Consider the following 22,017-nt stretch of genomic DNA (forward strand, 5'->3'; position numbering starts at 1 on the left):
CCACAGCCTAGGGATTTCGACTCCGGCTGCCAGGATTTTATCATCAAACCAGGACTACCTAAGGAGGACACTCAGGTTGGGACAGTTCAGTCACCTGTTACGGACTTTGCAAACCTCAGACAGCTTGGAACCTGTGAGGCATGGACATTCTAAATCCCTGGTGAGCCAGCGGAAGGGTGAGACTCTGTTGCCTGTTACATTTGTGTGTTTTGCTGGTTATGTATTATGTGCCGTTAATTGTTTGGGGATCCAATAAAGTCTAATTATTGTGGTTCCCTCACCCTGTGTTGTCTGAGTAGTGTTACGCCCACGGTTAGGGAGGCCGGCGTTCAGTTGGGATGAGCCCTGAGCCACGCTGTCTTTCTAAAGGCGGCGGGTTTTAGTGGACGAGAGCGCCCACTGAGCCCCGTGTCTCCACAGTGCGCATGACCAAAAGTCCGGGATCATGGCTTGACCACCTCCTACAGTATCTGAGCTTTCTTGTGATGTACTAAAAAACTGATTCAAGTGTATCTGACAATGGGGCCATTGACGTTAGTGAAGCAGTCGGAGTCATTAAATGCCTTGTCTAAACTCCTTTTCGCCAGTGTTCGCCTTTTTGAGGTGGGCACAAAAATGCAGTTGACTATGTTTTTGTGCCTGCCTCAAAAGATGGACACTGCTGAAGATGATGTCAGGCACAGTCACTGGCGGACACAGACAGAAAAGGGCCCCTGTGCAAAAACAGTATATGGGCCCTTTGTAGCCCCAGAACTCATCAACATGCACAATTACATCTACTTTTGGGGTAGAAATAGGCCCCCTGACCTCCCGGGGCCCTGTGCAGTTGCACAGGCTTCACCAATGATATGTCCGCCCCTGGACAGAGCACAAAGTGATTGTCTGTTTCATTAAAGTCAATGGTCCAATTGACGGATCGCCAGAAATCCCATTTCCTGGGCTTCATACAAAAGTCTCAATTAAATAATTAACGTGTGACTAAAATCGGATGTGTACCTGGACTAAAGGCTTGTTCAGATGAGAGTATAGATCAAACATGTCAATAGCTGGCAGCTTCTGCACTCGTCTTATACTCAGTAGAGCACATGGAACTGCAATTGGAACCATTCACGTAATTTGCCGATGTGAATGGCCTGAGTTTCTCCATGTTTTTTTTAACCCAGCTTTAAACTGGATGAGTTGAAACATCTGGGAAAAGTGATAAATGTGTTTAGGTGGAAAACCCATTTTCCTTTCGGTAGATGCACAGCTACTATAGCAATGGAAGTGTGAGAAGACATGGGCCAATCAGGGAACCCTGTATCCTCGAGAGGCCTGGAGCCTACAACTCACCACAGTGGCTCAGTGATTAGTCTTGTAGCGCTGGGTTCCTGGGTTCAAATCCCACCAAGGACATTTGCAAAGAGCTTGTATGTTCTCCCCACGTTTCGTGGATTCTCTCCAGGTTCTCCAGTTTCCTCACACACTCCAAAGACGCTGATAGGGAATTTAGATTGAGAGCCCCAATGGGGGTGTCATGATCGTCTCCCTGCATGTTGTGACCAGTAACAGCCTTTGGACTGTAGCCTCTCATCTGGCTCTCTTTATTTAAATGGGTTTCATTTCTCTTGGCACTGAAGTGGTTAAGTGCCAGTTTTGCTATTGCAGCTTTTCCAAAGCAGTTCCTTGCTGAGTGATCAGCTGCACTTACTAAGTGGTCATGCCCTTTAGCTTTAAATAATGGTGTGTCCCAGCATTCCTTGCTGAAGATACAAAGTCATTTGTGTCCTGGCCGCCTTTTGTTCTGCTAGTCAAGTTCTCGTGCTCAGGCTATATCCTTTTGGTTGTTTATTTTCACCCTGTTTGTCTTTACTTCCCTGGTGCGTTGTTAGTGCAGCGGTGAGGTCTAGCGAACTCCACCTGTCCCTCACTAGTCAGGGTTACTATAGGGTCTTTCGAGGGTCCCAGGTTCCTGTTCGGCGACAATTGCGGAGACGGTATAGGGACTGGTGAGGAAAGAAGGGACAGTTGCAGGTGAGGTTAGGGATGCTCACTGACCCCTCTCACTGGTTCCAAGGCCTCCCGTTGTTTTTGTGTCCCCGATGCCCTCCTTTTCCTGTGTTTTTTTTGTTGTGCATCAGATGCACATAGGTCTGAACGCATCTCGCTATGCTTGTTACACCCGGCAAGCGTGACAGGGGGACTGTGATGATTATAATGTATGTAAAGCTCTGTGGAATATGTTAGTGCTATATAAAAAATAAAGATTATTATGATTTATATCTGTATCTTCTTTAAGAATAATTTATTTTAGAAGGAAATTAATTGAATTTACCCATTTAGATTTGTACATATTTTATAAAAATTCCCAAAGACGTATTACACTACATCAGGATGCTGTATATAGATGACTGACATGTGAGTTTAATATCATATTACAAGAAACGTATATAACAAGCGAAATCACAAAAGAAAATGGGCCAGATCTATGAAAACTGACTTTGCTGCCCAAATCAACCAATCACAGCGTAGCTTTCATGTCATCAGAGCAGGTCACGATATAAGAGCTTAGCTCCGATTGGTTGCTATGGGAAATATAGATCACATTTGTTTTAAACAGTTTTTAGTAATGGGGCCTAATGTTTTTTTGGGATGTACAATTAGGGAGATGAGTTGTCATGGGGGCTTTGTGGCTATTATGGCGGGCACTGCCACTTATTCCCAGTAGTAACCAAGTACCAGGATGCTGCTTCTGTGCTAGTGAAGGAAGGTGTGGACGCCGGGAAGTGAGCGCTTTACCAGAGAAAACAGACCACTTCAGGCGGAGTGAGCGACACTTACTGTAGTCTTTAGGGTAGCGTCCATCACCCAGCAGCCGGTTGCCATCTAGATGGTTCAGTTAAGTACAGGACACTGGAGACTCTGGGCAAAACAAATTTGAACTTTTATTTAACCCTTTCACCTTCATCCAGTACTGCTGCTGCTGTTTTGTGGGGTACTTCATCTTGCCTAGCCCGCTGCCTGGAACCTAGTCTTCCAACTGCCGGCTCTAAGCTTCCGCTTCCCCCAGTTCTTCTCTCCGCAGCTACTCACGTGCAATCACTGCCTCTGACGGCTTCTAGCCTCTCGACTTCCCTATGCCCATGCCGAGGAACTCTCTCTCCCGAGCACATTAGTCTAGTCCCTGGACTCTTCTAAGCACGTACCGAGGTGAGCCGTAGGCTCCGGACACTTGGAGGATACCTCCGGCTTCCTCGATGGGCCCAAGTTACAAAGCACTGTCTACACACTAGGAACCCCATGTCAGGTGTTGTTTGGTTCTGCACACGCAGATTACTACTACGGCGTCGGACTCTCTTCACATTGTAGAGTCCGACATGAAGCCTGGTCTCTCTTAAGTGGTCAACTCAGCTGAGCGTCGGCTGAGTTGTTTCACTGCTCACAGCCATGCAGGAGTTAATCTTTTTTGGACCAATGTGCAACTCGTCTGACAGCCAGGTGGCTGATTACCATCTCCAGCTAGTCTTTGCAATGTAGTAGGAGGCTGACGAAGATAGCATCAACGATCCCGGTCTCAGTGGTTCTCAGTGCATGGTGAACAACAGTTGTCATGTTGCATGGTGTAAACATTCCCCTGTAGTGAGTTTTTCCCTACCCTTTTCTTTATTCCCCAAGTACATATATTGTCTTTTCTTTGTGTTTTAGTGCAGTATGTACGAGTTTTCGTTCTCCCTTGTCCGTGTCTTTTCTATGAGGTTTTGTTACGGGGTTTCTGGCCTGCTCCCAGGGTTGGGGGGAGTAAGGTCAGGGCTTGGACAGGAGATAGGACAAGGTTGGGGACCCGGGTCTCCCTACCTTCAAGGTTACCCCCAGGGTGAAGGGTGAGGGTGAGCGTAGAGGCCCAAGTCTTAGGGCAAGCTTAGGAACCCCAGGTCTGTCAGTACCACCCCCGTGACACCCCACTGCAGAACTGACTCTTTCCGGCCTGTCTCTAAAGCCAACCACCCTGGCTATATGTCCCTCCTCCCACCTTTGCTCTCAGTACCCTGGAAACACCTGGCACAACTATACTTGGTTAATATACATTACACAATCCACTTATTATAAAATACACATTAGGCAGTAGAATACAGTACATAATAAAAAAAAGATTAAACCTTGGTCGCCAGATGGCGCTGACCCCTGCACTGCTCCGGCTCTGCTACATTGCCAGCCCATATTCTCCAGCCGCAGCAACACTTAAGGGCGCTTTACACGCTACAGTATATCTTACGATGTGTCGGCGGGGTCACCTCGTAAGTGACGCACATCCGGCATCGTAAGTTACATTGTAGTGTGTAACAGCTACGTGCGATTGCGTTTGAACGGTAAAACGTTCATCGCATACACGTCGTTCAATTCCTACAAATTGCACGTCAGGTTGTTCATCGTTCCTGAGGCAACACACATCGCAGTGTGTGACACCCCGGGAACGATGAACAGATCTTACCTGCGTCCTGCGGCTCCCGCCGGCAATGCTGGAGGATGGAGGTGGGCGGGATGTTTACGTCCCGCTCATCTCCACCCCTCCGCTTTTATTGGCCGGCTGCCGCGTGACGTCGATGTGATGCCGAATGTCCCTTCCACTCCAGGAAGTGGATGTTCGCCGCCCACATCGAGGTCGTATGGACGGGTAAGTACGTGTGACGGGGGTTACTCGTTTGTGCGGCACGTTCAAGAAATTGAACGTGCCGCACATACGATGGGGGCGGGTACGATCGCATACGATATCGTATGCTGGATCGTATGGTGTAAAGCAGGCTTAACACATTCACTTTAAAACCCGACAATATTATAGTGCATTCAGTTTAACATATCAGACACTATGTAAAACCATAGGAATGGGGGTAAGTTGACCACCTACTACACTAGGATTGATTGGGGATATACTGACCGAAATGACTTTATAGGTATAGATAGGGCTGAAAGTTCAGGTCTGAAGACCAATGGATAGTCCACGCATTGTGGTCTACATACGGATTGTGAAATACACAATTATGGCTACTAAATTCACACAAATTCATGGGTGTCTAAAAGTCTGATCCAACTAAAGATCTTTCCGACACACAAGTGTTATCAAGTTTGCTGTCGTTTACAAGAAAAGTCATGTTTGAGTCTTGATTTGGTGAAAGATTGTCACAGAAAAAAACCAACAGAGGTGCTGTTGATGCCAAATGTTATCTTAAAACCTTTTGACTTGCTGCCAGTGGTCTGACCATATCTCCACAATCTTAGCTGCATACATTTGCTTCATTTTGTCCCAATTTAGAAACTGTAATGATTCCATCTTTAGACTTGTCCACCTTTAAATAGAATAAACTGTTTAAAAAATTGAATTAAATATTATAGGACTGGTCCCGTGTCATAGTGTTATGTTCGTGGGGCGAGCACAGTATTAGTGGGTCCACTGGACCGAAGGTACTGTTCTTTTGCCTGGAGGAGCGAACTGGACCGGCCGCTGAGTCTTCATTACTGTTACCAAAGGTGGCAACAGGTACACAGGCAGGTAAGCAGCCAACAGAGAGCAGCCCCAGGGGATCTGTGGTACCTTGGCAGCTGGTGACACGGATACAGTACAGTCATTGATTAAAGGGACAGCAGCAGGCAGAGTCGTGGATCCGTCCAGTATGGATGGATGGTTACGGGAGCAGCGACTGGTGTGGATACTTGCAGCATTGGGTATCATGGTAGACGGCTGGCATGGATGGTTTTAGGAGCAGCAGCAGTGGCTTAGGATAGGATGAAACATAGACACGAGTCAGCAGCAGAATATAGCACAAAACAGCAGCAGCGACAGCACCACTTAAGGACCTGAAGACTAGCATCATAACTAGCTCATTTCCCAGGCACTTCACTTAAGGGGAAGGTGCCTTAAATACCTAAAACCTCTCAGCTGACCTGAGAGGCACTTCTGGGTTAGGACACACTGGCACTTTAAGAAATGGGACATAGCTGTGCGCACGCACCCTACAGGCATTCCCACAAGGCCTGTGAGGTGTGTGCAGACCCCGGGAGATAGCAGTATAATCCAAGGATGGGGCGGACACTCCCATCAGGAGCAGCAGATCTGGAACTGGGTCATAGTTTCTAATAATAACACATTTTTTTTTTTAGTAAATTGACAATTGGGCATTACCATTCTCCTTGTAAATAGGGTGTCTGTACAAAATCTGAAACTGTTAGGTGTTGTCCAGAGACAACTACCTGCCTGTTCTACCTGGGGCAAAGGGGTCACCTACCACTCTTCACTGGCGATTCAACTGCTCCACATTAACATTAGCTCTTACTCTTCTGAACTGCTCTGTTGATGCGGTGTGACTACCAACATTATGCTGATTGACAGCCAGTTCACCACAGTTGGGTGTTGGCAGTCACTCACACCCTGTAAACAGAAAAGTGCTGAAGAGAAGCCGCTGCTCCATTGATGTGATGTCAGCAGAAACTGCTGAATCTGTGGCTAGACCTCAAAAGAGCCGTGAATGCAAAACGATGAAGTAATCTCAAAGAACTGGAAAACGGGCCATTAATCTAACAGAACTGGAAGACGAGCCAGGAATCTCACAGAACTGGAAGACGAGCCAGGAATCTCGCAGAACTGGAAGATGAGCCAGGAATCTCACAGAACTGGAAGACGAGCCAGGAATCTCACAGAACTGGAAGACGAGCCAGAAATCTCACAGAACTGGAAGGCAAGCGAGAAATCTTACAGAACTGGAAGACAACCCAGGAATCTCACAGAACTGGAAGAGGAGCCAGGAATCTCACAGAACTGAAAGATGAGCCAGGAATCTCACAGAACTGAAAGATGAGCCAGGAATCTTACAGAAGTGGAAAATGAGCCAGGATCTCACAGAACTGGAAGACAAGCCAGGAATCTAACAGAACTGGAAGACGAGCCAGAAATCTCACAGAGCAGGAAGACGAGCCAGAAATCTCACAGGACTGGAAGGCGAGCCAGGAATCTCACAGAACTGGAAGGCAAGCGAGAAATCTTACAGAAATAGAAGACAACCCAGGAAACTCACAGAACTGGAAGACGAGCCAGGAATCTCACAGAACTTTAAGATGAGCCAGAAATCTCACAGAACTGGAAGGCAAGCGAGAAATCTTACAGAACTAGAAGACAACCCAGGAAACTCACAGAACTGGAAGACGAGTCAGGAATCTCACAGAACTGGAAGATGAGCCAGGAATCTCACAGAACTGGAAGACGAGCCAGGAATCTCACAGAACTGGAAGACGAGCCAGGAATCTCACAGAACTGGAAGACGAGCCAGAAATTTCACAGGACTGGAAGGCGAGCCAGAAATCTTACAGAACTGGAAGACAATCCAGGAATCTCACAGAATTGGAAGACGAACCAGGAATCTCACAGAACTGGAAGATGAGCCAGAAATCTCACAGAACTGGAAGACGAGCCAGAAATTTCACAGAGCAGGAAGACGAGCCAGATATCTTACAGGACTAGAAGGCGAGCCAGGAATCTCACAGAACTGGAAGATGAGCCAGGAATCTCACAGAACTGAAAGACTTTTCCAAGGAAGGATGGATGAAAATCCCTCAAACAAGATTTGAAAGACTCTTGGCTGCTGCAAAAAGCATTTACAAGCTGTGACACTTGCCAATGTGGGTGCTAATAGGTGATAACAATGCAGGGTGCCGAAATGTTTGCATTGGCCCATTTTTCTTTTTTGTTAATTTTTCAAATGTAAAAGATGAAACATTTTTTTTTTGCCTAAAATACAAAGGAAATGTGTCATCTGTAACTTTATGCCTTTTAAAGATCATTTAATCTTCAACTTGCTTAAAGGGAACTTGTCACCAGGTTTTTCCTTTATGAGCTGCGGACACCAACAGTAATCCCATATATACAGGATTCCAGAATACTGTATATAAGAGCCCAGGCCGCTGCGAAAAATGTAAAAAAACACTTTTATTATACTCACCTAGGGGGCGGTCTGGTCAGATGGGCGTCTAAAAAGGACGTCATCCCTCTGTTCACTTTCTTGAAGAAATAAAGAGGATTTTACACATTGGTGAGTACCCCCCTTGTTTTTTTTTACTTCTTGTCACGGGCTGTGTGATCAGAGTGTAATCCGATTTTTTAGGAGAAGATGGACATTTTTTTTCTCCCTTCTGTCAGTCTGTGAATATCGGACCACACTCAGATGTCATCCACGTGCTGTCCGTTTTTTTCAGGCTCATTGACTTGCATGGCCAAGAGCAATCCGATTTACAGATGCAAATTGTGCATGGTACGTTTTTTTGCTCGGACAGACTTGGTCAGAGGAAAAAATTGAACTTGTGCACGACCCCATAAAATACAGTGCCTTGCGAAAGTATTTGGCGCCCTTGAAAATATTCAACATGGGGACGAGTGCTATCCGTCAAAACGATGGATGACGCTTGTCCAATTTTTACCATTGTGTGCATGAACCCAAACAGTAACTAGTCATATGGAGCCTTTTATGTTAAATAGTCAGACCACAGCTTCCTTTACACTTTTTTTTGTTATAATTATACATGTTACATCTGGGGTTTTCATTGGAAATATATTTTGATTATTTTCCCATGAACCGTGAGATACTGTTAGTAAGTAGCTTCATTGACGTAATTTTTTAAAAATATTTTTACATTTCCTCTCTCTATTTTTGTACATTAAAATGTGAACACTAAGTTGACAACCACGGTATATATAAATGATATATAACAAGAGAATAAGGTGTAAATATTCGGAAAGTCTCCTGCCCCAGTCTTATTTTCACCCCTCCAGCGTCATAATCCTTTTCAGCGTCACTCCAGTCCCACGGCGTCCTCTTTTGCCCGTAACTTCTGACAGTCCGGAAGTCAAAAGTTACGTCACAAGCTCTTTGATCAACAGAAATGAATGAGCGATCAGACTGCTGATCCTTATAGTCCTCTAGGGGGACTAGTAAAATTAAAAAAAAGGAAAAAAAAACCTTTAAAAAATAAAAAAACCTAAAAGGTCATATCACCCCCCATTCGCCCCATTGAAAATGAAAGAGTTAAATAATGAAAATATATACACATATTTGGTATCGCCGCTTTCTGAAATTACCGATCTATCAAAATATAAAATCAATTAATATGATTGGCAAATTGCGAAGCAGGTAAAAAAAATCCAAATGCCAAAATTACATTTTTTTTGGGTTGTCGCAAATTTGCGCAAAATGCAATAATGGGCGATCTAAACGTAGCATCTGTGCAAAAATGGTATCATTAAAAATGTCAGCTCGAAACGCAAAAAATAAGCCACAACTGAGCCCCATATCCCAAAAAATGAGAACGCTACGGGTCCAGAAAATGTTGCAAAGTGAGCCACTTTTTTTTTAGACAAACTTCTGAATTTTTTTTAACCCCTAAGGCTGCTTTCACACATCAGTTTTTTGCAATCAGGCACAATTCGGCGTTTTGCAGAAAAAACGCATCCGTTTTTTTTTGCCGCCGGTTGCGTTTTTTCCTCATAAACTTACATTAGCGCCGGATTGTGCCGCATGGCCTTGCGTTTTTTGCCAGATGCGACATATTAAGCCGATGCTGCGGCCGGATGGAACATTGCGTGCAGTGTTTTTTGTCTGCGGCGAAAAACTGCATTGCTCCGGATCCGGCACGATGCGGTGCGATTTACAATGCAAGCCTATGAACGCCGGATGCGTCGTCCTGCGGGAAAAAACGCATCTGGCCGCCGGATGTGGTTTTTTGAACTGCGCATGCTCAGTATCAAGCCACATCCGTCAAAAAACGGACTGGCTGCATGGAAAAACTTATGCAACGGATCCGGTTTTTTCGACGTATCTGTTGCATAGGTTTTTGAGCCGGATTGTGCCTGATGCAAAAAAACTGATGTGTGAAAGCAGCCTTAAGGGCCCATTACATGCTACGATATATCTAACGATATGTCGTCGGGGTCACGTCTTTAGTGACGCACATCCGGCATCGTTTGACATATCGTAGCGTGTGACAGCTACGAGCGACTGTGAACGAGCAAAAAAACTCACCTTATCGTTGCTCGTTGACACGTCGTTCATTTTTAAAAAATCGATAAATTTCCAGGATGCAGGTTGTTCGTCGTTCCTGAGGCAGCACACATTGCTCCGTGTGACACCCCGGGAATGGCGAACACAGCTTACCTGCATCCCGCCGGCAATGCGGAAGGAAGGAGGTGGGCTGGATGTTACGTCCCACTCATCTCCGCCCCTCCGCTTCGATTGGCCGGCCGCTGTGTGACGTCACGGTGACGCCGAACATCTCTCCCCCTTCAGGAAGTGGATGTTCGCCGCCCACAGCGAGGTCGTTCGGGAGGTAAGTACATGTGACGGGGGTTAACGACTTTGTGCGACACGGGCAACAAATTGCCCGTGTCGCACAAACGATGGCGGCAGGTACGATCGCTTGTGCGATCGCAAGACAAATCGTAGCATGTAAAGCGGCCTTTAGATAAAAGTACACCTATACCTTGTTTGGTACCTACAAACTCGTACCAACCTGAGGCATCACCATCGGTATATATGAACACGGTGAATAAAATACCTCCAAAATAATTGTGTAATCGCACTTTATTTTTGCAATTTTTCTGCACTTGGAATTTTATTGCCATTTTCCAGTACACTATATGGTAAACTCATGGTTTCATTGAAAAGTACAACTTGTCCCACAAAAAACAAGCCCTCATATGGCAAGATTGATAGAAAAATAAAAATTTTACAGCTCTTGGAAGAAAGGAAGCAAGAAACAAAAACGAAAAAGCACCCAGGGGGAAGGGGTTAAGGACACCTTGTTTCTACTCCTCACTCTTGGTAAGTGAAGTGAACATCTGGTCCAAATGGTCTATGAGAACACTTACTAATAAGGGGTCTAAAAAGGTTATGCACCCTCCCAATTTCAGAGCAGAGCTTCGATCCCTTCTTTTATGGCGGCTGTCAGGTCTTACAAGTGACATCATCTCTCAAGGCCTTAAAATGTGACGCCCTGGACTAGTCAGGTCGTCCCAGGTAGTCCCATGCACACACACCCCCTCCCTGAAAAGGTGACAGCACCCAACCAAGAAACCCTTGTCACCACCCTCCAGGTTTGATGTCCACACCAGGGGGGCGAAGCCAGGCGGTTGGCTCCGCCCACAGAGGAGTTCATAGGCCTAGAGGTGGGAAAGACACACAAGTTCTAGTACACAAGAGGAGAGTAGTCTTGACAGTGAAGGAGAGAGGTTGAGTTCAAGGGCCTGCCAATAGTCTACTCAGGTGGCTGGGTTGGAACCCAGTCACCTCTGGCAATGAGGCAGACGTTGGTGGACGCCTGCAGGAGCTGGGATTACAGCCGGTGAAACAGTAGGGACCGGGGTCGGGCGGTGGCCCGCCGGTACCGAACCGGGGAACCAATTGGAAACTGGAGCACCAGGAGGCGTACTCAGACCCAGTACGAAGCCCCGAACCGACAGGGCCGAGTCAAATCAACTGATTGAGGACAGGACTTATCCCACACAAGACCCGTTAGAAGACAACAGCCCAACCATACAGGGTAAAGCCACCGCCAAGGCATAGAGACCCAAAGGGCCAGCGTCTGCGGGCAAGCAGGGCTCTCCCGACACCAAGCAAGCCGGGGAGCGGACTACCGTTGCTTAGGCATCGGAGTCAAACATTCATATAAAAAGGTGCAGGAGAAAGGCAGAAACCACCAACCCGTTCAGGGAGAAGCTGCAGCCGGCTGCGGGCCCCATTCATCATCCCGTTTGGTTTACCAGAGACTTCAGTGTATTGTGTCATAGTGAGTACACCAGTGCCTTCGGGCCGCGTGCCGCACCGCACCAGCATACGCCTGCACCCGCTCACATGCCTCAGCACCTCCCTCGGGCCCCCGGGACATCACTCCCCTACCCACGGAGGGGTCAACACCAAGCTGCGCAACACCATCCCCGGGAGGCCTATTTAACGGCAGCGGTGGTGTCCATCTATTCACCACAACCCATGGGTGGCGTCACGAACTTACACCCCTACCAAACCACCGCGGCCCCGGCCGTGGAACTTCCCCCACTGAAGTCCCTGCGTGTAGCGCCAACCCCCCTTGCAGAGCGACGCGACGTACGAGCTCGGATCCGAGCGGCTCGACTGTCGCAGCCGAGACCGCGGGGTGGTACAGATACACCCACATCTGTTTGAGTTTTGATACTGTAATGTGCTCAGCTATTGTTTATTTGGAGTTTGCCACCATCCTGTTTCTTCCGTTGCCAACATCTCCTCAGAATACTGTGATTTCCAAAATTTACATCAACTTTTATGTGTGTCCTGCTCGTAAACCCATCATTTGCTGTGAGCATCACAAACTGTTAATAATCTGTATATTTCTTACATCTGCTATGGTTAACCAACTGTTTGCTAAAAGCATTACAAAATGTTATTAAGGAAGACCTGTAATCAAATTTTTCATGTTGAGCTGGACGGACAATCTAATAGTGATTGCAGAGTGGAATAAAACTCGTTTTTTTCTTTTACATTTCACTTCTCTGTTGTGGAGATATTAACAATACAAATATTTGGCACCTGATGAGTTAACTTTTTGAAATTCAAGGGGGTGTTATCAGATAGCTTTCACTGGGGGTGTATACTTCTCTCAATATATTTCATAGTTTCATAGTGTTTAAAGGGAACCTGTCACCAGAATTTTCGCAATTAAACTAAAATAATCCCTTTCTGCAGCTCCTGGGCTGCATTCTAGAAAGGTTCCTATTGCTACTGGCCCCCCTTTCAGACCTAAATAATTTATAAAATATTACCTTTTGGTATGTTAATGATGGTTTATAGTCACGGGAGCGGGCTGTTTTTCCCCCTCCTGCCGCTCTTTGCCGTCCCCCATCGTTCATTTACATACATGATGCCACCGCCCTCATGTAACACAGTGCTCCTGAGTTCTCGCGCATACCCAGTCGCACTATCGCGGGACTGAGCATTGTGCAAATTGCGAGCACTGATGAGGTTATTGCGCAGGCGCGAGATTATGGGCGGGTACTTGGATGACGCTGGTGATAACATTCACAGTACCGCCCATAATCTCGCGCCTGCGCAATAACCTCACCAGCGCTCGCAATTTGCACAATGCTTAGTCCCGCGATAGTGCGACTTGGCATGCGCAAGAACTCAGGAGCACTGCGGTACATGAGGGCAGTGGCATCATGTACAGTGCCTACAAGTAGTATTCAACCCCCTGCAGATTTAGCAGGTTTGATAAGATACAAATAAGTTAGAGCCTGCAAACTTCAAACAAGAGCAGGATTTATTAACAGATGCATAAATCTTACAAACCAACAAGTTATGTTGCTCAGTTAAATTTTAATAAATTTTTAACATAAAAGTGTGGGTCAATTATTATTCAACCCCTAGGTTTAATATTTTGTGGAATAACCCTTGTTTGCAATTACAGCCAATAATCGTCTTTTATAAGACCTGATCAGGCCGGCACAGGTCTCTGGAGTTATCTTGGCCCACTCCTCCATGCAGATCTTCTCCAAGTTATCTAGGTTCTTTGGGTGTCTCATGTGGACTTTAATCTTGAGCTCCTTCCACAAGTTTTCAATTGGGTTAAGGTCAGGAGACTGACTAGGCCACTGCAACACCTTGATTTTTTCCCTCTTGAACCAGGCCTTGGTTTTCTTGGCTGTGTGCTTTGGGTCGTTGTCTTGTTGGAAGATGAAATGACGACCCATCTTAAGATCCTTGATGGAGGAGCGGAGGTTCTTGGCCAAACTCTCCAGGTAGGCCGTGCTATCCATCTTCCCATGGATGCGGACCAGATGGCCAGGCCCCTTGGCTGAGAAACAGCCCCACAGCATCATGCTGCTACCACCATGCTTGACTGTAGGGATGGTATTCTTGGGGTCGTATGCAGTTCCATTCAGTCTCCAAACGTCACGTGTGTGGTTGGCACCAAAGATCTCGATCTTGGTCTCATCAGACCAGAGAACCTTGAACCAGTCTGTCTCAGAGTCCTCCAAGTGATCATGAGCAAACTGTAGACGAGCCTTGACATGACGCTTTGAAAGTAAAGGTAGCTTACGGGCTCGTCTGGAACGGAGACCATTGCGGTGGAGTACGTTACTTATGGTGTTGACTGAAACCAATGTCCCCACTGCCATGAGATCTTCCCGGAGCTCCTTCCTTGTTGTCCTTGGGTTAGCCTTGACTCTTTGGACAAGCCTGGCCTCGGCACGGGTGGAAACTTTCAAAGGCTGTCCAGGCCGTGGAAGGCTAACAGTAGTTCCATAAGCCTTCCACTTCCGGATGATGCTCCCAACAGTGGAGACAGGTAGGGCCAACTCCTTGGAAAGGGTTTTGTACCCCTTGCCAGCCTTGTGACCCTCCACGATCTTGTCTCTGATGGCCTTGGAATGCTCCTTTGTCTTTCCCATGTTGACCAAGTATGAGTGCTGTTCACAAGTTTGGGGAGGGTCTTAATTAGTCAGAAAAGGCTGGAAAAAGAGATAATTAATCCAAACATGTGAAGCTCATTGTTCTTTGTGCCTGAAATACTTCTTAATACTTTAGGGGAACCAAACAGAATTCTTGCGGTTTGAGGGGTTGAATAATAAATGACCCTCTGAATAAACTTTTCACAATTTAAAAAAAAAATAAAAAAAGAAATAACATTCTTTTTTGCTGCAGTGCATTTCACACTTCCAGGCTGATCTACAGTCCAAATGTCACAATGCCAAGTTAATTCCGAATGTGTAAACCTGCTAAATCTGCAGGGGGTTGAATACTACTTGTAGGCACTGTATGTAAATGAACAATGGGGGACGGCGAAGAGCGGCAGGAGGGGGAATAACGGACAAAAAACAGCCCGCCCCCGTGACCATAAACCATCATTATCATACCAAAAGGTAATATTTTATAAGGTTATTATTTAGGTCTGAAAGGGGGGTCAGTAGAGGAACCTTTCTAGAATGCAGCCCAGGAGCTGCAGAAGGGGATTCTTTTAGTTTAATTGCGAAAAGTCTGGCGACAGGTTCCCTTTAAGGTTGAAGGTAGACGTAAGTCCATCAAGTTCAACCCACGACCCAACCTAACATGTTGATCCAGAGAAAGGCAAAAAAACCCCGATGGGGCAGACAGTAAGCTCCACATTAGGGGAAAAAACTCCTTCCCGACTCCACATACGGCAATCAGACTAGTTCCATGGATCAATGCCCCATCACAGAATCTAGTGCACATAACCAGTAATATTATATTTTCCAAGAAAGCCATCCAGGACTCTCTTATATTTTAGTAGTGAATCAACCATTCAACATTATGTGGCAGATAATTGCATAGCCTCACTGCTCTTACAGTAAAGAATCTCTTTCTGTGATTATGATTAAACCTTCTTTCCTCTAACCATAGTGGATGCCCCTTTGTCCCTGTTGCAGGCCTAGGTGTAAAAAAAATCATTAAAGAGAGCTATGTACTGTCCCCTCATATATATTTGTACATTGTAATAAGTTCACCCCTAAACCTTCGTTTTTCCAAACTTAATAACCCCCTAGTTTAATAACCTGTCTTGGTTTTGCATTCCCCCCATTCCTTTAATAACCTTGGTTACTCTTTTCTGCACCCGCTCTAGTTCAGCTATGCCTTTCTTATATACTGGAGACTGTTGTGAATACGTTTTCCAGTTCGGAGCTCCCTCTTGTGGGCAGTGCTGGCAGTGCAGTTGATGTGTGGAATGGAAGCGACACACCTGCAGAGGATTGGCAATCAGGGTCAGATTGGGCTATTTAACTTAGTAGCTTTCTCTTGTCACTTGCCGGTGCTCAATGGTCTCCTGTGAGTCCAGGACATTCTGCAACCAGCTCTGCTCACTTCCAGAACTTCCATCAGATAAGTGGTCTTGAACCTCTGCTGTTTGTTTACCATTTTTTGTTGTTGTTCTTCTTCGATACTATACATGATTCCTAATCTGTCTGTGTGGACTTCCTGGTGGAATTGGATCATTCCCTGCTGGGAGTGTCTGTATGCTTAGCTCCATGATTCTGCAAGATTTATGTTTGTCATGCCTGGTATTATTCAGTCCCTCATCTGTATTAGAGTTTTTTGGATCCCAGTAACATCTGAGTGCTGATACAGTGGGGGAGAGGTTGTGTGACCTCAAGATTGTTCCATATCAGTAGTGCTGGCATTTATTAGGTCTTTTACGGCTGCAGACAGTTGCTCTTTCCTATCCTTTTCTATAAAGATAGTTTGGGCCTCACCTTTTCTGAAATCTGTCCTTTCTGGCCTTGTATTATATTTTCCTATATCACCATAGCCTTTACATGTGGGGGGCTATCTATCTTTGGGGACTGTTCCGAGGCAGATTAGCTTTCTTATATTTCTATCTGTGAGATTATTTAGTTCTCCGGCTTTGTCGAGGCGTCTAGGTCATCGTGGGCTCGTCCCACGGCTACTTCTAGTTGTGTGTCAGGATTAGGTCTGCAGTCCGTTAAGTTTCCAGCCACTCTGTTACCTTTTGGGACTCCGCATTATTTGATCCTCCCCGGTCCCTGAATCATAACAGGAGACCAAAATTGTACACAGTATTCTAAGTGTGGCCTTATTATTAACTTCTATAGGGGCTATGTTCTTCTCATGAGCATCTCAGCCTCATTTAATACATCACATTATTTTATTAGCCTTGGCAGCAGCTTCCTGACACTGATCAGTAAAATTGAATTTGCCGTCCACCCATACACCCAAGTCATTTTCAGCGACAGTTTTACCCAGTGTTTTATATGATGATGCTGACAATTCAGAAGCAGACAGCAACACTGCAGAAAATGAACGTGTCCTACAATAGCTTAGGTTTCTCAATGTGTTAAATGAAATGATACAGCTCTGATCTCCTGGTCTAACCTCCTGCATGATTAGAAAGAGCAGTTGAGTTTGTGTCGCTTTACAAAACCCTTCTGTCAGCTCTGCTCCTCTCTTAGCACTGTCAGTTCTGTGTACTACAACTCCCACCACACTGTCCTGAGATGAGTCACACTTATAACTGTATGGGTGTGCAATCACTGCAGGTCCTCCCGCTCAGCGTCTGGTCAGTGTGATTGCAGGGTGTCCGCAGTCTACAATGAAGTGTCCTGCAGTATCTTTAACTTTTTTAGCTGCATGTACACTTCATTATTGAACCACGACTAGGGCTTATTTTCAAGGTAGGGCTTATATTTAAGACTTGCTCCAAAAATGCTGAAAATCCCTGCTAGGGTAATTTTTGGGGGAGAGCATATTTTTGGAAAAACACGGAAATAGAGGAAGAGAGCTTATCTAATATATAAAGCTGAGTGTATGTATGTGTGTATGTATGTGTGTCTGTATGTCCGCTAAAGGAATCCGTACCGTTGCATTTACAATCACGAAATTTTGCACAGACACCCCATACGTCATAGACTATGTTTGGATGGGAAAATTTAACCCCGCGCTTTACAGTTACTCTCCAAAGAAACCTGCCTCCATTAAAGTCAATGGACCTGCGAGTTACAGGCTATTAATAGCAGCTGTGATTTGTTGATATAAGAACAAAATAAATTGTTAGTATAAGAAGCTTATGTGTAAGGTAATAAGATGTCGGTGGTGATACGGATAGAGAGACACAGAAAAAGACAGACAGATAGAGTAAGAGGCAGATAGGGAAAGAGACAGAGAGAGAGACAGTCAAAGAGACAGACAGGGAAAGAGACAGAGAGACAGACAATCAAAGAGAAAGAGGCAGACAGTGACAGACAGACACTGAAAGAGACAGAGAGATAGACAGGGACAGAGACAGGGAAAGAGACAGAGACGGGAAATGAGACAGATGGGGAAAGAGACAGACTGGGAAAGAGGAAGACGGGGAAAGAGTCAGAGACTGACAGACACACATACACACAGACAGAGACAGACAGAGACAGACAGAGACAGACAGACACATAAACACACACACAGAGACAGAGACAGACAGAGACAGACAGACACATACACACAGACATAGACAGAGACTGACAGAGACTGACAGAGAGACAGTTACTATCTTGGTCAACGCCCAGTTACTACAGTTAGTAGGGTATATAATGTGACACAGCTAAACTCAGCTGTGCTGACCCTTTCCCAACAGGGACCTTATCTCAAAGAAGTTAGTTATTTGTCCTATAATCTCCCAGCACTTTTTAATTATGAGTTTAGGCTAGTAGGACCGCTCTGTATCATTACATCTCACACACACTGCCATGTTGCTGCCTGTGTATGATACAGGAAAAAGAAGTGCACGTCTCCAGTAAAAACTATTTGATATACTTTGGATTTAAAAAGTTAACTCAATAGATTCCAACTACTTTGATTGCTAATATCTGCACGACGGTGATATTACAAAAGCTAAGGTTAACCCATTATTTGCTGTAAGCATCACAAGCTCTTACATTATAATCTGCTGTAGGCTGTATAAATTGTATCTGCTCTGGTTAACCCTTTGTTTGTTATGAGCATAACAAACTGTGACAAACTTTGTACAAGCCTTATGCGTGTGCATTTATAATACTAAGCAATCACCCCCTCATGGATGGTAGGGGTGTGAATGGTTGTCCATCATTATTTTGCATCTATGCTACCTCCACTTTTTATCACAGGGGCCTGTCTGCATGCTGATGTACATTTTTTGTAATTATGGCTGTTTTTTGGTCTTTTTTGATGAATTGATATAAGGGGCCTGACCCAAATTTTAAGTGGTGTAGACAATAGCCTGTCTTGGTCAGTCTTACCGCCAGGACCTCTAATTTTGCATTCTATAGAACAATCTGTTCTCAAAACTTAATGATAAATGGAATCTGTCACCAGATTTTTGCCACCTAATCTGCTAGCAGAACAATGAAGAGACAGGGACCCTGATTCCAGTGATGTGTGACTTATTGTACTTTTGATAATGCACAGATTTATCAACAATAGAACTAGTAGACCTGCTGATATGTAGTACTCTATATTCATGAGCTCTATCTAATCCAGGCCCACCACTGATTGGCAGCTTTCAGCCTATGCAGAGTATACACAGAAAGCATCCAGTCAGTAGTGTGGGCGGGGTTTACAGAGCACAGCATTCAGATAACTGATAGATTTTATTAAAATTACAACAAGTAGCTCAGTAAGTGACATATTGCTGGAATCAGGGTCTCTGTCCCTACATCATGGTACTCTCAGATGAGGGAGCAAAAACCTATTGACAGATTTTATTTAAAGGCAATCTTTCAGCAGGTTTTTGCTATGTAAGCTAAAGACAGCATGCTGCAAGGGTTAACACAGCACTTTCCGGGATGCCTGTCTTGTTACAGTGGATCTGTTGTTTATTTGCTATGTTTGTTTAAGCAGCAGGACCCTTATCATTGCTAGGACTACAAAGTCACATTTAGGCTATGTGCACACGTGTGCGCTCTGCACCGCACCTAAAAGGTGCGCATCAGAGCGCAGCTGAAAAGCTCCGTTCTGAAGCGCATGGTGCCGGCAGAGAACGTGCGCTTTGCATGCTGCGTCTCCCTAGAGACAGCATGCAAACCGCATGGAAGAAGTGACATGTCACTTCTTAGAACGCAGCGATTCGGGCAGCAGCCGAATCGCTGCGTTCTAATATGCCACGTGCGCACGGCTCCTGCACAATCTCCATAGACTGTGCAGGGGACGCAGGACGCATGCAGTTACGCTGCACTGCAGATCGCAGCGTAACTGCATGTAATACGCACACGTGCGCACATAGCCTTAGGCGGGCTTTGCACGTTGTGACATCGCAAGCCAATGCTGCGATGTCGCACGCGATAGTCCCCGCCACCGTCGCAGGTGCGATATCTTGTGAAAGCTGGCGTAGTGAAAATTATCGCTACGCCGGCTTCACATGCACTTACCTGCCCTGCGACCGTCGCTCTGGCCGGCAACCCGCCTCCTTAAGGGGGCGGGTCGTGCGGCGTCACTGCGACGTCACACGGCAGGCGGCCAATAGGAGCGGAGGGGCGGAGATGAGCAGGATGTAAACATCCCGCCCACCTCCTTCCTTCCGCATAACCTACGGAAGCCGCGGTGACGCCGGTAGGAGAAGTTCCTCGCTCCTGCGACTTCACACACAGTGATGTGTGCTGCCGCAGGAGCGAGGAACAACATCGGACCATCGCGTCAGCGTAATTATGGATTTCGCTGACGCTGCACCGATGATACGATTACGACGCTTTTGCGCTCGTTAATCGTATCATCTAGGCTTTACACACTGGGATGTCGCAGGTGATGCCGGATGTGCGTCACTTTCAATTTGACCCCACCGACATCGCACCTGCGATGTCGTAGTGTGCAAAGCCCGCCTTACTGTCAATGTGCAATCTCTATACAGAGACTGATGTGAGCAGGGACAGCTCTCTCAGCTCTGCTACATGATTGTGTCAGAACGGCTGCAGCCAGTAATCTAAGTGATACATCGTTGGATTCAGGATCTCTTTGCCTACATCATACTTCTCTTAGATGACATAGGAAAAACCTGCTGACAGATTCCCTTTAAGGACAGCATTCCCTAGTACACTGTTTGTGTTGGCCAATAGAATATAAACAATGTCCTATGTCTTATGGACGGTCATTTAGTCAGTTAGCTTGTGGTCAGTAAAACAGGTACATTCATTGTGCTGTCCCTGGTGGTCAGTGGTGTACACTTTGTTGTACAGTCTGAACTTGTTTTTAATGGAACATTCATTGTTTTTGTCTGAATCCCGTTATTCAGGAATTTAGATGCAAGCGCTAGCATTAGGGCTCAGAATAAAAGTAACCCTAACGTAACTTTTTCTTTTCAAAGATTAAAGCGTCAGAGACCTTCAGTATCTCTAGATATCCGGGCTACAGGACAATTGGCATCTTCAAAGTTTCTTTTGGGTGACAAGCAATTTTCTTTCATACATTCCAATTGTGAATTGAGAGTGCCACCTATTGGCCAGATCTGGGAAAAAATAATTTCAACATTAAATAGATTTTACCTTCTCATAAACTAATGGCATAATATTTTATGATTGTGTCATGGGTAACAGACAGTCATGTGGTATCCGGCAATAGAAGGTCACAGCGTATGGCTGCACAAAATGCTCCCTGACTTTCTATTGTTCCTGCTGATTATCAGTATTCTCCTTGTACTTAACTACTCCCTTCTTCCCTGGACTGGTGCTGGTGATATTATTTAGTTCATTCAAGCTCTGGTTGCAAGCAAATGGCTTGCTCTCATCTGTGGTATCGTTGCTGAAAACTTGCTGAACTTCTACCTGAGTCATCAGTGGATAAGTAGTTCATGCATTTCTCCCGTGTGTTCTCCTTGTTGTCTTCTTTGGTGGTTAGTGAGGTTGACGAAGAGCTCATCCTATTCTTTCCCTATTTAGGGTTCAGCACTAGTGATACCTAGGATCAGGGCTTAACCTATCTAGAGTGGGGAGGGAGCCCAGGGACCAGCAGTAGGTTTGGTTAGAGGTCACCATCTCCCCCTTCCCTAAACACAGGGGTCCTCTTCCCTTTCTCTATTCGCTTGGTGCTTCCCTGCGATAGATTGTTACAAGAGTTCAACCTCTAAGATCCCCACTGATCTTAAGAATGAATGATGCAGAGCAGGTATAGTGCTTGAAAACTTCTGAACTTCTACCTGAGTCATCTGTGGATAAGTAGTTCATGTATTTTCCCCTGTGTGTCCTCCTTACGTCTTCTATAGTTGTTTAGTGGGGTTGACAAAGAGCTCATCCCATCCGTTCCCTATTTAGGGTTCAGCACTAGGGTTACATAAGGTCAGGTATCCGGCTCGGCGTATAGGTGCGGAACCTATCTAGGGTGGTGAGGGACCCCAGGCATTTTATGGAGGCATTATTATGCCAACAAGTGGAAGCTTCCATCCCAAATGTATTCTTTTTTTGTTGTGGAAGGGCATTATAACATAAAGGGTTATGATATATAATGTAAATAGCATTTTTTTGGGGAGGTGAAATTTGGCGCACATTGTTGCATTTGGTTT

Source organism: Anomaloglossus baeobatrachus, chromosome 7 (genome assembly GCF_048569485.1).
Source record: "Anomaloglossus baeobatrachus isolate aAnoBae1 chromosome 7, aAnoBae1.hap1, whole genome shotgun sequence".
Taxonomy (NCBI): Eukaryota; Metazoa; Chordata; class Amphibia; order Anura; family Aromobatidae; genus Anomaloglossus; species Anomaloglossus baeobatrachus.